The sequence below is a fragment of the Mauremys reevesii genome, linkage group 3, assembly GCF_016161935.1.
Source record: "Mauremys reevesii isolate NIE-2019 linkage group 3, ASM1616193v1, whole genome shotgun sequence".
Classification (NCBI taxonomy): domain Eukaryota; kingdom Metazoa; phylum Chordata; order Testudines; family Geoemydidae; genus Mauremys; species Mauremys reevesii.
In genome coordinates this window covers 93,379,135-93,394,247 of record NC_052625.1, presented here as the reverse complement: position 1 = coordinate 93,394,247, position 15,113 = coordinate 93,379,135, and the positions used below count along the sequence as shown (strand labels likewise).

The following is a 15,113-nucleotide window of genomic DNA, read 5'->3' as shown; positions in this document are numbered from 1 at the left end:
TGAACATGAACAATTACTTTGTCAATGTCACTTTTAAGAAACAAGGTGGGTGTTGGTGATTATTCAGTACAGACATGGGAAATATTTCCTAATAGAAAGATAAGAGGAAAAGAAGATTGCCTGGACTTCTGGGTCTCATCTTCTTCCTCCTGTTTTCCCCAGAACCATGTTTGCTTTTAACTCCATTTCTATAAAATTGGGAATATTGAACAGTTCTCATTCTAATGTTTGTTAAAATGGGCTACATTCATATGGTAGTCCCCAAATTAGTGTAAAAGAGTAAATAGGTTGTTAGTTGGAGGGGTGCAAATTTAAATCATCCTCCTAGCTTTAGCCTCTGTTCCTGTTTTCCCTCCTATAGCTGCATTTGTGTTTTTCAGCCTCCTCCTCTCCCCAACTTTAATATAATGGATATAAGGCTTTTTTTTTTTTTAAATAAAAAAAAATTCTTTAGGGGAAAAAATCCTAGCTCTGTATTGCTGGGAGTTGATGCATGGGTGTGACAACATCAGATACTGTGGTGATGGGCACCTATTTAAGAACCTTGAGAGAGAAATCTGTGTTTGCCCTGGGCAACTTGTGTACAAAAATATTCAGAGTAAAATGTGAAAATGTACTCGGCAGTCTCTTTTTGCTTAGAGCCATCCCTCTCTTTTTCAGGTCTTTGTTCTATGTCTGTCCATTTTAATGGGAATCTAGATGGCTTCTGTCATGAAAAATGTCTCCTTTCTGGTGAAGAGACTGAATTATTCTGACCAAATGTTTGTCTGAAATAGTTAACTGGAGACACCAGATCTGAGTTTTCTCTGCTGCATAAGTAACCATTGGCACATGGATGCTAGAGAGAGAAATGTACAACTGCAGTTTTTTTGGATCACTCTTATGGTTTCAGGGAATAAATGAAACTTCTTATTGCCGAAATAAATTACCGTGTGTGTGTGGGGGGGGAGGGGTGATGTATTTTGTGCATAAGATGAACAAAATTAAAATTAAGTCCCGGACAATAAAATCTCAGTGTGGAACCATTGGTTCTCCAAAACTATATGCAGCATTCAAAATGTCTACTATAGTCTAGTAACTCACTTTTCTAATAAAAATTCTAAAAGTTATGGGTCTCTGTCTATGTACAAACATTAACTACCTCAGCTGCTCACAATTGTAAGCTTTATTCCCAATAGTAAATTTGAAGGAATGGATACTCAGTAAGGTATCAGCATGACTGGAAAACATGGGAATTGCCATACTGGGTCAGACCTGAGTCCATCTAGTCCAGTATCCCAGTGCTGGCGACTGTCAGAAACAGATGCTTCAGAGGAAAGAGTAAGAAACCTGCAGTAGGCAGATGAGAGATAATCTGTCTCCCACATCAGGTCCCATCCTGATCCCTGGTAATTTAGAGATCGTCTTGAGCCCTGAAGCATGAGATTTAATATCCCTTGCAAAAATTTTATGACTGTAACTCTGGATAGTCTTTATCGGTAGTGGTTTTGTGCACCTTCAAAGAAATGCAGACACGATAATCGTAAAGTTTTGGATTCGAAGTGTCTGCCTGGTGAAATGGTGTTCTTAATTCACCAGTCAAAGATTTGAGGTTTTCATTCTTCATATAAATTGTTTCTTTATTATTAAGCATGCTTGGGTTTTTTTCTGCTTCAAATAACTCCTCTATATTTGTTTTAAATCTCCTTCACTATGAAATTAGTTTACATGAAATTAGTTAGAGAAGGAAATTAGTTTACATAGGACCTAGACAAAAACGATGCTTTGTACTCTCTGTAACAACCTTATTCCTGAGTTGTGTTGATGTAGTTTTAAAAAAGTGAATTTCTAGCTCTACAGAAACAGAGGAAAGAAGTTGAGCTTTTAGTTGGGCACTTCAGGCAAGTAGTCTGCCTCCCCCCCCAAAAAAAAACTAAAAAAAAAGTTCTCTAGTAGTTTAGGCCTTGGGTCATGTATTTATAAAACAAAATAAAAACTTGCAAAACATAATACTAATGTTTGGAAACTTCATGTGAAAAGTTATTTTTTAGATTTGAATACTTGCAATCCAAACATTGAAACTTGAACTATTGTATGAGCAACAAAAATTAAACTGAAAATCTATTGCATTTGTCCAAGCTGCGTGACATGCAGAGCAGTGATAGAAAAATGCATTAGATTATTTTTAAAGGGTAATAACCTAAGGTCGTTTTAGTGTAACAGATATGGAAATGTTTGATTTTTAATCTGATAACTCTTACTTTAAAGAAACAATATTAATTGGCAGCTATAGAAATACTTATAATCTTTCTGAGTTGCAGCCAGACAATAAAAAGATGCTTGTGCACGCATACAATGCACGATGTTCTGTCACTGAAGTTGGGGCAAAAGTCCTATTGACACTCATGGGAGCAGGATGAGACACATAATTAACCATAACAAAAGTTTCGGCACACTTTTTTCTTTTTACATTTTGCACCAACGCTGCAAAATGAATGCGCAGCTTTTTAGACCAAACCCTTTTTCAAGGCAAAGTTGTGGGAGGAAGCTAAAATCCGGCTTTGTAACGTAAGCTGGTTGCATTTTTTTAACTTGTTTATAGGTTACTGCCTCTCTAATTTAGCCTTTGGCCTGATTCTAAAAAGTTGTGAACCACCTGAAACTCCCATTGGTGGTGTGTGGGTACTAGGTAGGATGACCAGATGTCCCGATTTTATGGGGACAGTCCTGATATTCAGGGCTTTGTCTTATATAGGCACCTATTACCCTGCAGCCCCTGTCCTGATTTTTCACACTTGCTGTCTGGTTACCCTAGTACTAGGCATTTCTCAAAATCAGTCCCATAGCTTTGGGAAACTATGGAATTACAGTACTTACTGAATTATTTTCTGAAGTTTTAATTATGAGATTGGTTTGCTGTAATATAACAGTGATTTAGCTTCCATGTCCCTGCTCCTTTTCTTTTTGATTAGTGACTGTAATGTTGATGCACATTATTGTGTCACAGTAGCTAATGAGATCTTGCATAATGAGCTCAACTAATGAGATCACAGCTGCTTTTTTGTCTTACTTTCCCCCCAATTTAAATCTCACATTGTACTAAGTGCTGTTAGTATATTTACTGTATGCAGTCATTCTTTTTTCTTAATTTAAAAAAAAAGTTTGATGCAAAGTACAACTCTAATGCAACACTGAGAATTTAAACTCAGAAAAGTTTGGCCGTAGAGAAGTTGATTTTCACAATAGCTGCAACTTGTGAATTGTGTGGTTTAAATTCTTAAGCAAAATATTGCGTTAGTGTATTTTTTGTAATTAATTTAAAACATGGTAGATGAGCTAATTCTTTTAACCATTCAGGAGTGGGGAACACATCTACTTGGAGCTACACTACCATTTTATCAAGTTAGTCAGTTGAAAAATTGTTTACTGCTGTTCAGGAGTTTTGAATACACATTAAACATCATGGTCCTCTTGATCAATAGTCCACTCTTTTTTCAAGCAAACAAAATGATTCCACTGTTTACATTTTATTTAAGCAACAAATGCAGTTCAGGTAAATGTTTTTTAAAAAATGAAGAAAGAAAGGTACAAAAGGCACAGATAACTTATGAAGTGCGAATTGCTAAGAAGGATTGCTAAATCCTTAAATATGTGGGTTGGTGATTGATTTGTTTTCTAACATTCATGTGCTGACAAGGCAGTATATTCAGGGAAGAAAAGATTATTGAAGGCAGGTCTCCATTTAAGAATTGTTACTGGCATAGCCATGTTGATTAAGTGGTGTGAATTTTTTTTAACGGCATAGCTATGCCTGCACAAGCCCTACAGTAGACGGAGCTAAACTAGTAAAGAAGCATTCTAATATGGAATTAGAAATTAGAATAAAAACTTCCTAATGTGAAATTATTTCATAGATTTAAAAGCACTTGAAGAAAAGAGGGAATGAGAATGACAGTGACTTCTCCATACGTTTAGCATCGCTACTACAGCTCTGTAATAAACCAGAGGTTAGGGTATTTGCTTTGTGTTGGTTTCTGAAGACAGCAGAAGGATTGTGAATTTGCACTGCAGTGATGGAGAATAATTTATGGCTATGTTTACTATTGGTTTGAACTTTCCTCAAGGCTAAGCAAACTTTGGGTGTGGAACCAGTCAAAGTAAACTTCTTATCATTACTTGTCAAGACCAGTACATAAAATATCTATTGTATGAAAGCATATAATGTAAAATGTTGGAATAGACTGTGTAAAGTGTGTATCCATTCCCAGTTGGCCACAATGAATTTTAACATCTCCCCGCCCCCTCTGAAGTCAATGAAAGCTATTGTCTACACTCAACTGATATTTCTTTAAAAATGTATTCCATTTCTAGTGTGTCACTAGTTACACATAATGACAGGAGAGTGTTTATTTGGCCACTTCCAGCTGAAGAATGAACCCTGTGGTACTGCATTTTACCTGACTGGAAGTGATTATTCTAGAATGAAGTCTTTATTGTAGGATAGTTTCCACATGCCGAGTTATTCTGCTACAGCTATGTGGGTCAATTTCCCCTGCACCCAGCCCTTTTTAAATAAAATAATTTTTTTTAGCCTCTCCTTCCCTCTCATTCTTTCTCTTACTGCCTTTCCTCATGCTCTTTCCTTCTTATAGGTCAGCAGGGCTGTGGTCTCTAGAATGTTTTGAAAGTGTTTAAATTTTTTTAATTCCTTTTACTAGCAGTCTTGTAACCCATATACTTTTTGTATTTTTCTACTGCTATCATGTACATTTTTTTACTTCAGCTAAAATCAGGTGGGGGAATCTAGGTAGTATTTGTTGCCAGCAAACTGAATGTTTGAGTGCAGGAGCCAGTACATCTATGCTCAGCAAAAAAAACAAACGCCCAAACCCGTGGTAGCGAGTCTCGGAGCCCAGGTCAACCTTGCAGGGCTTGGGCTATGGGACTAAAAATAGCAGTGTAGGTGTTTCTATGTGGACTGGAGCCTATGCTCTGAGCACGGCCCTTTTCACTGGGTCTCAGAGCCTGGGCTCCAGCCTGAGCAGGAATGTCTGTGCTATGATTTTTCGCCCCCATAGTGCAAGCCTGAATCGTAGACCTGGGCTCTGAGACTCACTGCCATCGAGTGTCTTTTTGCATTGTAGATGTATCCTTAGACTAAAGACTTCCATATACGCAGTACGCTAGAGAATTAACCTTTAAGATTATTTTGTAAATTGGACACTTACAACTAATTGGAGCATAAGGAATTGCCTGCTCAGCAGGGAAAGGGGAAGGAGTTTTGAATTAGGAATTGCACGGTCCTGCACTCTGGCTAAGATAAATTGCTTTCAGTATAATAACTTGGGGTTGATCCCCTTTTAAGAGGCAAACTCCAAAGGTTCTCTCTGTGGCTCAGCAGATAGTTCTGGTGACTGTAGTGTGCACTCATCTTCAAAATAAAATCAAAGAATTGTTTGTTCTTAACACACAGACTCCTTGTTCCTCTTGAGGTCAAGTATGCTTTTTTTTTTTTTTCCAACATCAGTCCCTATTAAAGTATCAGGGAAATTGCCTGAGTCTCCCTCCTAATCCTATAGTAAATTAAAGTTTGTGTGTGGGGTAGGATGGGAGGTGGGAGTGCATTTGGGAGAAGGAATATGAAGCTTGAGTTAGGGTGGAGCATAATAGATTCTGTCATTTTCCCTTGACTCTGACTCCTGGTTGAGTTTTCAGGGTCAGGCATTTGGCTGTGAATGGGAAAACCAGAAAATAAAGTCTGACCTTAAAATAGCAACTGACGCACTTTGATCCCTGAATGTAAAACTATTATGGGCTAGCTTCCAGCTTTATTGAAAAGTAAACACACCCTTCCCAACACATGCACTTTTCTATTCAAACATGACAGAAAACTTAACCAATAGTTAAAGTTGCTAAGAAGTAGTCCAAAGATGTATTTACACATCATGTGAAAATAACCTTATTTTTACCATGAACAGACTTAAAGCATATTTTCTAGAGACTTTTCTTTAACAATTGTTGTAACCCCTAATTTTTCTTGATTGTTAGTGTCATGAGGAAATAATACTCTTGTTATTTTTGAAAGGGGAACATGAATTTACTACTTTCTAAATCTTATGCATAGTAGATTAATTCAAGCAACATCTACTGATCAGGTATTTGACAGTTGAAATAGTCCTAGGCTTCTGGAAAGAGCTTTAACACAAATATTTAATTCTAATGTGGCACAAAGGTCACACATTTAATGGGCATAGAAATTTGTTACTGGAGTTGATCCTTTCAGATCAATGTTGAGGCATGTTAGTTGGACAGTGTGGGCAAGCTTGCAGTGAGGCTGCCTATATGGTTAATATTCTGTGGGATGAAAAAGATTATTTCAGTTTTGTGTTCAGAAGCTGTCAGTCTGTCACCTTCTTGCAGGTATTAGCTTAATTGGTCTCTAAAACGGTATCTAAATTAAAAAATTATTAAAGGAGCACTTTATTGTATCCATTGAAAAAATTGTCTCTGTTAAATAAAGGGAAGCGATGAATGTAGCAAGCAAGACTTCCCTCTCACAGATCTTTAAATAATGAAAGAGGTTGAAATTCTGTGGAAGATAATTCATAGGTTTTTTTTCCCCTTTTTGTACTATTTAAACAGACATTGCCAGGTCAAATTTAATCCCAAATTTAGGTGGTTTAAATACCAAGCTTTTACAAAGTTAAGATCAATAGAATGTGTCCGCTACCCAGACCTTGTAGCATTGTCTTAGAACATGAGAATTTTGAAGGCAAATTTGACATCTGTTTTCATTGTCCAAGCTATGTGGTCAGATTATTAAAACTGACATAACTTTAAAAAGTAATGCAGTGTTTGTAACCTTGTGAACAGGCTGCTATTGTTTGACCTTTCCTACTTTTGAATGCTTCACTTTGCAACCTTCATGTTCTTTTAGTATGGATTTTTGTAAATAGTTATGCTAGACTGCTTCTAATTCGTCCCCCCCACATATATTCAGACTCCACCGAACAGGAGACGGTATGGATAGCTGGAAGAGCTGGGGGAGCGTGAGGTAACTAGTGGTAGGAGACACAGTAGTCTTCAAGTGCTTGCTCATGTGAGTCATGTTTGCCATGATAGATATGTGCACGCCCTGTACACAGTTGCTGGAGACTTTTTCCTCAGTGGTATTCGTAGGATCGGCTCTACTGTCCTTTGGAGCCACGTGCATATGCTCCAGTATAAGGGGCGCTGCTGGCCTGGCATCCTTTCAGTTCCTTCTTACCATCTATGATGGTTGCTGGAATGATCCTTCCTGCTGTGGCAAGGTTTCTTTCCTAGTGGCTAGACTTTTTCTGTTACTGCATGCTCGGAACAGGTTCAACTTTCTCTGTTGATATTCTGTATAGTTATTATAGTAGTGTTTAATAGTTGTCCCTGTTGTTGAAGGACTATGCACTGGTCCCCGGGCTCCAAGCCATTTGCCTCTTGTGGCAAGTTAGTGACCCGCACACTAGTTGTCTATAGTATCTGGGGGAGTCGCATGTCAAAAAGATGCCAGATGTGCAGGGACTTCAAACCCCATACCAGAAAGGACAGGGGCATTCAGCTGAAAGGACATTCAGATCTATCTCGGAGCCAGGTTGCTCTGAATCGGCTCTGAATACTTCGGCATCTATGTGGAGTGCTCCCGCCAGCACTGTTCCCTATCCCTTGTGCTGAGGAAGAACATAAGAAACAGCACATAGAGAGAGGGTGCTCTCTGGTGCCAAAGAGAGACAAATGAAACCCATGTTGGGCCACTCGTCTTCTCCCGGGCCACTGATGGCAACACAGACTCTGCCTAGAGTGGCTAGTCCAGTACAGGACCCACCACCAACTCCTGAGGGCAGCAGTGGGGCCAGACATTTGCTGACTGCCTTGACACCAGAGGCCTTTAAGGCTGTGAAGGACCTGCTGTCCCTCCCAATCCCGCCGACCCCTCAAGGACCCCAGCTGGCTAAAGCAGTTGGGGTCAGAAGGGAACAAGGTTCATCCTGACACCTGTCTCTCATCTTTTGGCACTGCCCGGTGGTGGAGGCGGGTACTGTACTGCCATGATCTCCAATGGAAGAATCCTTGTCGGTGTCCGAAGGGGAATCCTTTGCTCTGTCCAAGACCTACTGTCACCAACCTATGGGTCTTATGGACTTCAGTGCCTGGCCTCTGGTCTGCTGGCTGATGCAGTACTGGAACCCCTGGGGGTTTCCTCCGGTACCAGGGCCCCCCTCCAACCACTCATACTTGGCAGCATCAGAAAGGCTGGCCACCACCTCTACCTGTCCAGCACAGAAGCCTGATTCCAGCACTGACCCTGGTGCCCACATTCAGCAGGTGGTCACAATGGATGCAGTGGAAGCAGACCTGCACAGGCTGCCTCCTCTGCATCCTGGATGGGATGGTGGCAGGCCCTAGTCCCCTGCTCCCTCAAGACGACTTCAGGGCTCACCAGGACTTCCTGAAAAGGGTTGCAGCGAACTTGGATCTGGAGGTGGAGGAGCTTAAGGATCCAGCCACAGCCTGATGGACATCCTGGCTGGTGCTGCTCCCTCCAGAGTGGCCTTACCTCTCTGCCTCCCACCTCAAAGAGGGCAAAGAAGTACTACATCCCGGCAAGTGGGTTCAACTACCTTTACTCGTACCCCCCTCTCCTCTTGGATCCCTGTAGTGTCGGTGGCAAGTGAGCAGGACAGAGGGGGGCAGTCGAGTGCTAGCCCCAAAAATAAAGAAGCTAAGAGACTGGACCCGATCAGACGAAAGTTTATTTGGCAGGCAGTCTCAGATCTCCCCAGATCTGAGGCAAAGTTATGCAGGTCTTGACGGACAGCACCGCATCAATGTTTTACATCAACAAGCAGGGATGGGCTCATTCTTCAGCCCTGTGCCAGGAGAGCCTCCGGCTGTGGGACTTCTTCATGAAACACACTATTCACCTTGAGGTGTCACATCTCCCTGAAACACACTGGCTGGCAGATTGCCTTATCAGATCCTTTTCTTCTCACCGCAAGTGGTCTCTTCACCCGAAGATTGTCAGTGTCATCTTCGAGAACAGGGGGCTTCCAAAAGTAGACCTGTTCGCCAATGGACAGAACAGGAAATGCCATCAGTTCTGTTTGTTGCATGGGCACAGCATGGTCTCTCTCTCCGATGCCTTCCTGTTGTCATGGGCAGACTGCCAATGATGTACCTTCCCATTGATCCCCTTGGTTCACAAGGTCCTCCTAAAAATCAAATGAGACAAGGCAAAGGTTATCCTGATAGCTCCTGTGTGGCCACACCAGTAGTGGTTTGGTATGCTTCTGGACCTCCAAATGGTAGCTCCACTTGCGTTCCCATGCTGCCCGGACTTATTTTCACAAGACCTCAGTCGGTTGTTTCACCCAAACCTCGCCTCCTTGCACCTGATGGCATGCTCGGAACAGGTTCGAAAAGTCTTACTAGGTGGCAGGAGGTCTTCCACCAGGCTACCGAGTTGGCAAAATGGAAACATTTTACTTATTGGGCCTCTGAATGGAATCTCTCCCCATCCCAGTCTTCTTCTCTTCAGTCTGTCTTGGACTATCTGTTCCACCTAAAGCAGGGGTAGGCAACCTATGGCACATGTGCCGAAGGCAGCACACAAGCTGATTTTCAGTGGCACTCACACTGCCTGGGTCCTGGCCACCGGTCTCGGGCGGGGCTCGGCATTTTAATTTAATTTTAAATGAAGTTTCTTAAACATTTTAAAAACCTTATTTTACATACAACAATAATTTAGTGTTATATTATAGACTTATAGAAAGAGATCTTCTAAAAACATTAAAATGTATTACTGGCACGCGAAACCTTAAATTAGAGCGCATAAATGAAGACTCGGCACACCACTTCTGAAAGGTTGCCGACCCCTGACCTAAAGCATCAAGGTCTGGCTCTCTTGTCTATTAAGGTTCACTTGGTAGCCATCTCAGCCTTCCACCCTCCAGTGAATAGCAGGTCAGTGTTCTCCCTTGAGATGATGGACCAGGTTTGTGATCCAATCCCCACACGGGACTTAAACCTGGTCCTGTTGAGACTCACAGGGCTTCCCTTTTGAGCTGTTAGCATGGTGCACCATACTGCTGCTCTCTTGGAAGGTCATCTTCCTGGTGGTGATCACCTTGGCCAGAATGGTCTGAGATCAAAACCCCGATGGTGTTCTTCAAGGATAAGGTCCAGCTGTGCCCCCATCTGGCCTTCCTACCAAAGGTGGTGTGTCCAATTCCATAACAACCAGGACATTTTTCTTCCTGTCTTCTTTCCAAAACCTCACAAGACCATTGAGGAATGTCTACTTCATACATTGGATGTTAGGTGGGCCCTCGCCTTATATATTGAGAGAACTGAGCGCTTCCGCAGGTCCACAAAACTCTTTATAGTTGTAACAGAAAAGGATGAGAGGGCTACCTGTGTCATCTCGTCCTGGATAACTGTCTGCATCTGAGCTTGCTGTGAGCAGGCGAAGGTTCTGCCTCCGGCAATCATGACCACTCATTCTACGAGAGCCCGGGCTTCATCAGCCGTGTTCCTCGTGAAGGTACCAATCCAGGACATCTGCAGAGCCACAACATGGATATCGGTTAATGCTTTTGTGTCCCACTATGCCATCACCCAACAAGCCAGTAATGATTTCAGTTTTGGGAGAGAAGTATTGCAATCAGCACATCCATGAACTCTGAGCTTAATTCCCGGGTACTGCATGTGCATGGAATGGACATGAGCAAGCACTCGAAGAAAAACTATTACTAACCTTTCGTAACTGTTCTTCAAGATATGTCCATTCCATAACCAACCCTCCTCCTACTCTGTCTGAGTTATCGGGGGGATTGAGAGGATTGCAGGAGTAGTTCTTTATACAACTTGCAAAGGCCCTCTTTTTCATAAATTTTCTCATAATGCTTAGTTTTATGCATAGTTCAGTGCTGCTCTGCCACACAAACCAGGGGTAACTTGCTGCCTAATTTTGGTTTAATATCCTCCATAGTACATAAGACTCAACTGAGTGAGTCTGACATATTGCTTAAACAGCAATTACTACAAATAGAAACATCTCACAGTACTTAAATACCCTGTTGGTTTTCCTATAAAATATTAAGAATAGTGCATAATGAACTAATTGATGAAGGAATAGATATGTAAACAGTTAAAAATCTAATGAAACTGCAAAATGACCTATAAAACGGATTGGATCTCAGTGAAATCGAAGTTCACAGTAAATTTATATCTGACAGAGCCCACATTACAATGATATGTAATGTGTTCAGTTTTAAATTCATGGTGACTTCAAATGTGTGCTGTTTGTACACTTGCAGATAAAATCAAATCTCTTTCTCTAACAGCTTACTGCTTTTTATGCATTAAGATACTGAATGCTGCATCTGGTAACTAGGTTTGTAAAGCTGCCTTATAACCTCTGGTTTGGCTGCATTTATTATACTATACTTGTAGCACCTTATGGCATATGAATTGGACAAAATTAAATTAAGAAATAGCTAACTGATTGTGTACATTCTTACAGGTGGGAGAAGAGAGCTCAGTGGTTTGAGCATTGGCCTGATAAACCGAGGGTTGTGAGTTCAATCCTTGAGGAGGTGATTTAGGGATCTGGGGCAAAATCAGTACTTATTCCTGCTAGTGAAGGCAGGGGGCTGGACTCAATGACCTTTCGAGGTCCCTTCTAGTTCTATGAGATAGGTATATCTCAAATTATTATTATTTATTATTATTATTATTAAGAATAGATTTTGCATATTTCAGTATGGAAGCATCCTTAAAATCATTTGTTTTCATCCTGACTATCCTATGCTAGCATGTGCATATCAAATTTATACTTGTGCATTTTACTTACTTTTATTTTAAGAAAAGATTACTATAGCCCACTTCATCGGATGTATGTAATGGAAAATACAGTAGGAAGATAGATATAGATATACGGAGAACATGAAACAATGGGTGTTACCATACACACTATGAGGAGAGTGATCATTTAAGGTGAGCTATTATCAGCAGGAGAGAAAAAGAACATCAGCCACGCCATCAGGGGCTCATTCACCTGCACGTCTACCAATGTGATATATATGCTATCATGTGCCAGCAATACTCCTCTGCCACGTACATTGGCCAAACCGGACAGTCTCTACGTAAAAGAATAAATGGACACATCAGACGTCAAGAATTATAACATTTAAAAAACCAGTTGGAGAACACTTCAATCTCCCTGGCCACTTGATTACAGACCTAAAAGTTGCAATATTACAACAACAAAAAATTCAAAAACAGACTCCAACGAGAGACTGCTGAATTGGAATTAATTTGCAAATTGGACAGCATCAAATTAGGCTTGAATAAAGACTGGGAGTGGATGGGCCATTACACAAAGTAAAACTGTTTCCCCATGCTTATTCCTCCTCCCCCCCCCCCCCCGTCAATTGCCTTGTCAATTGCTGGAAATGGGCCATTTTCATTACCACTATAAACAGTTCTTTTTCTCTCCTGCTGATGATAGCTCACCTTAATTGATTACTCTCCTTACACTGTGTATGGTAACAGCCACTGTTTCATGGTGTGTGTGTGTATGTATGTATGTATATAATATAATCTTCCTACTGTATTTTCCACTACATGCATCTGATGAAGTGGCCTGTTGCCCACGAAAGCTTATGCTCAAATAAATTTGTTAGTCTCTAAGGTGCCACAACTACTCCTGTTCTTTTTGCAGATACAGATTAACATGGCTGCTACTCTGAAAACTATTAGTGTAGTTATGCATGTCTGTGGCCTTCAAGGCACACACTTTGTGTGTCAACTTTACTTTAGTATAGTTTGCCTGCCAAGTGTGGGCCAAGAGGCACAAGAACTTTACTAAGATTAGTTGGGAGGAGAGAGGAACTACCGGTATATCAGTTTTGCTTCACTGTTTCTTCAGAGTGTTACTTTGGGTGTTTTCTTTGCAATAAGATTGGCACAGGCTGCTTTCTTTGCAACTTATTGGCACTTCCTGCCATTTTAGGTTTATTTTTCTTGCACAGAGCCCTATCTCTGCCTCCTTCCCTGGAACATCCTGAGAAAAGTGAGCATTGTCCTGGAAGTTACAAAGTTCTAGCTTTTAATTTTTCTGACCAATGGAGTGAATGAATTCCAGAATTGAAACCCCTCACTGAGAATACCCTGACACTTGCCTCCTCTCAAGGAGCTGCAAGACTCTCCCATGACAAGAGAGGCAGTTTGTAAGGTAGTTAAGACTCAACCCATAATTACATTATTAGCCTGAGTAAAAAATTTTTAAAGGAAAATAACCACACAAACAATTTTTCAATACATGTGAGAAGGATAAAATTTTGTGTGGTTTAGTTCCCATACTGGGGCATCAGTTAGTTAAATAATATATTGGTTTGTTTTTAACCCAGAAGTTGGGTTTCTGCAACAATTTAGATCCAGTTATCTGTGTCTCTTCCTTTTGGATTTATGTTTAGTTTGTGGCTAAAATTATATCTGCATACTTATTAAAGAATATGCTAGAAAGCTGATTGGTTGAATACCTTCAAGAAGTAAAAATACTCATTGATGGCTATCATCTGATTGGCATGTGATAAATTTGTCATCTCCCTATCTGGAGTAAAAGGACTGCAGTTTCTGAATTCTAATGCTTTCGAAATGTGGTGTTACAGCACAATCGATAGTGTAGTGTAAATTAAGGGCCAAAACTGAAAACTTCTTCCCTTCACCAGAAATCTTTTTGAAGTGCAGTATATTGAAGTAAACGGTTATGAGAAATACAGATGTACACTTCATTTTTATGAAGATTGATTGATTATGAAGGTTATGTTTGATTGCCATTTATTACTCCAGCCACTGACAAGACTTTTCAGTGTGTTAAGAAGACAATAGGGCAGTAGGGGGTCTTTTTTGATGAATACTGTAATCACTTCCATTCAGTGTGTGTGTGTGTGTGTGAATAATTCAACAAGCTTAAGTACATTCTTTTTGTAGAACTCAAAGGCGGCACAGCCCAGTTTTGGTGTTCTGACTATCCTTGTTAAAAGTTCAGTAGCATTGCAAACCTGTTCTTTGGTGAAACTGCTTGTAAGTAGCAGCTTGATGTATTTGTGGTTTGCCTTCCTTAAGTATTGCTTTTTGTAATCATTTTCTTTAGTATGCTATATTGTGGATGTCTGCTAATTTCTTGTGATTTAGTGGGAGATGGTCTTTTTTTAATGACAAAGATCAGAATTTGCCTGGTAGCACCTTTTTAAGTTACTGATCAAAATAATTCATTTAAATGAATGTTTATTCCAGTTTTTTATCATGTCATGAAATAAACAGACTTTAACATTTTAAGCATGTGCTCTATGAACTTTAATAAAGATGTTAGTACCCAGATGGTCTACCCAAAAGGGATTCAATCCCACCTGATCATATAGAGAGGCAAAATAAAAGATTTCATTCTGTAAAAAATCATCTCAATCACAGCTGAAATTAAAACTTCAGTAATTTGCAAGAGTGACCAAGTGAGTTCTTGTAGCTCAGAGAAGCCATGACTACATGGAGAGATTAACTGGAATAGCTCCCCAGGTGGACACTATATTCTGGAATAAAATTCACTTTTATTTATGTAATATCTAATTACTCTGCTTTGTGAGGGTGTTTTGGGTTTTTTTCCCCCTCCTTCTGTGGTAGTTCTCCTTAGGAGCTTTTGACCAGTCATGAATCCAAGGAATTGTTTGATCTTAACAATAAGACTAAAGCTTTAGATAAGACAAGGATTTTTAAAACAACAAAACATCTACACATGTCTCTCTTAGGGGTAGTCCTATCTGTCTCCAGACACCCCAGTCTTTGGAATCTGGGTTCATCTTAGGTCTCTTTCTGTCCCCAGACTTTACTTTGCCTTCTGAGTTTACTGGGCTCCTACTATAAATTCTTCAACCATCTACTTTCAATTTACATTCTTCTCATGGAACAAAGGCTAATCTAGAGTCAGCAACATTAAATTGTCATTACCTGTACACATGGTATATTTCTAATAAGGCTATATATTACTGCTTTGCCAGACTCAGAATGGCAGTTCGGAAAAAATACCCATGCTCCACTTCGGACAT

General features: G+C 40.3%; 1 protein-coding gene and 1 long non-coding RNA gene across 8 annotated transcripts in view; one reads left to right on the top strand and one right to left on the bottom strand.

The window, feature by feature from the left end:
* The window catches only part of LOC120400663 (palmitoyltransferase ZDHHC14), a 326,414-nt gene that overhangs the window by 12,069 nt on the left and 299,232 nt on the right, over positions 1-15,113 (top strand). The gene's annotated exons all lie outside the window — the stretch shown is intronic.
* Positions 8,745-15,113, bottom strand: part of LOC120400666 — a 40,419-nt gene continuing 34,050 nt past the window's right edge. For both annotated transcript variants that reach the window (XR_005595954.1, XR_005595955.1), the window contains exons 3-4: positions 10,423-10,569; positions 8,745-9,221 (exon numbers count right to left, since the gene is read on the bottom strand). This is a non-coding gene — a long non-coding RNA (uncharacterized LOC120400666). The remainder of the gene's footprint in view (positions 9,222-10,422; positions 10,570-15,113) is intronic.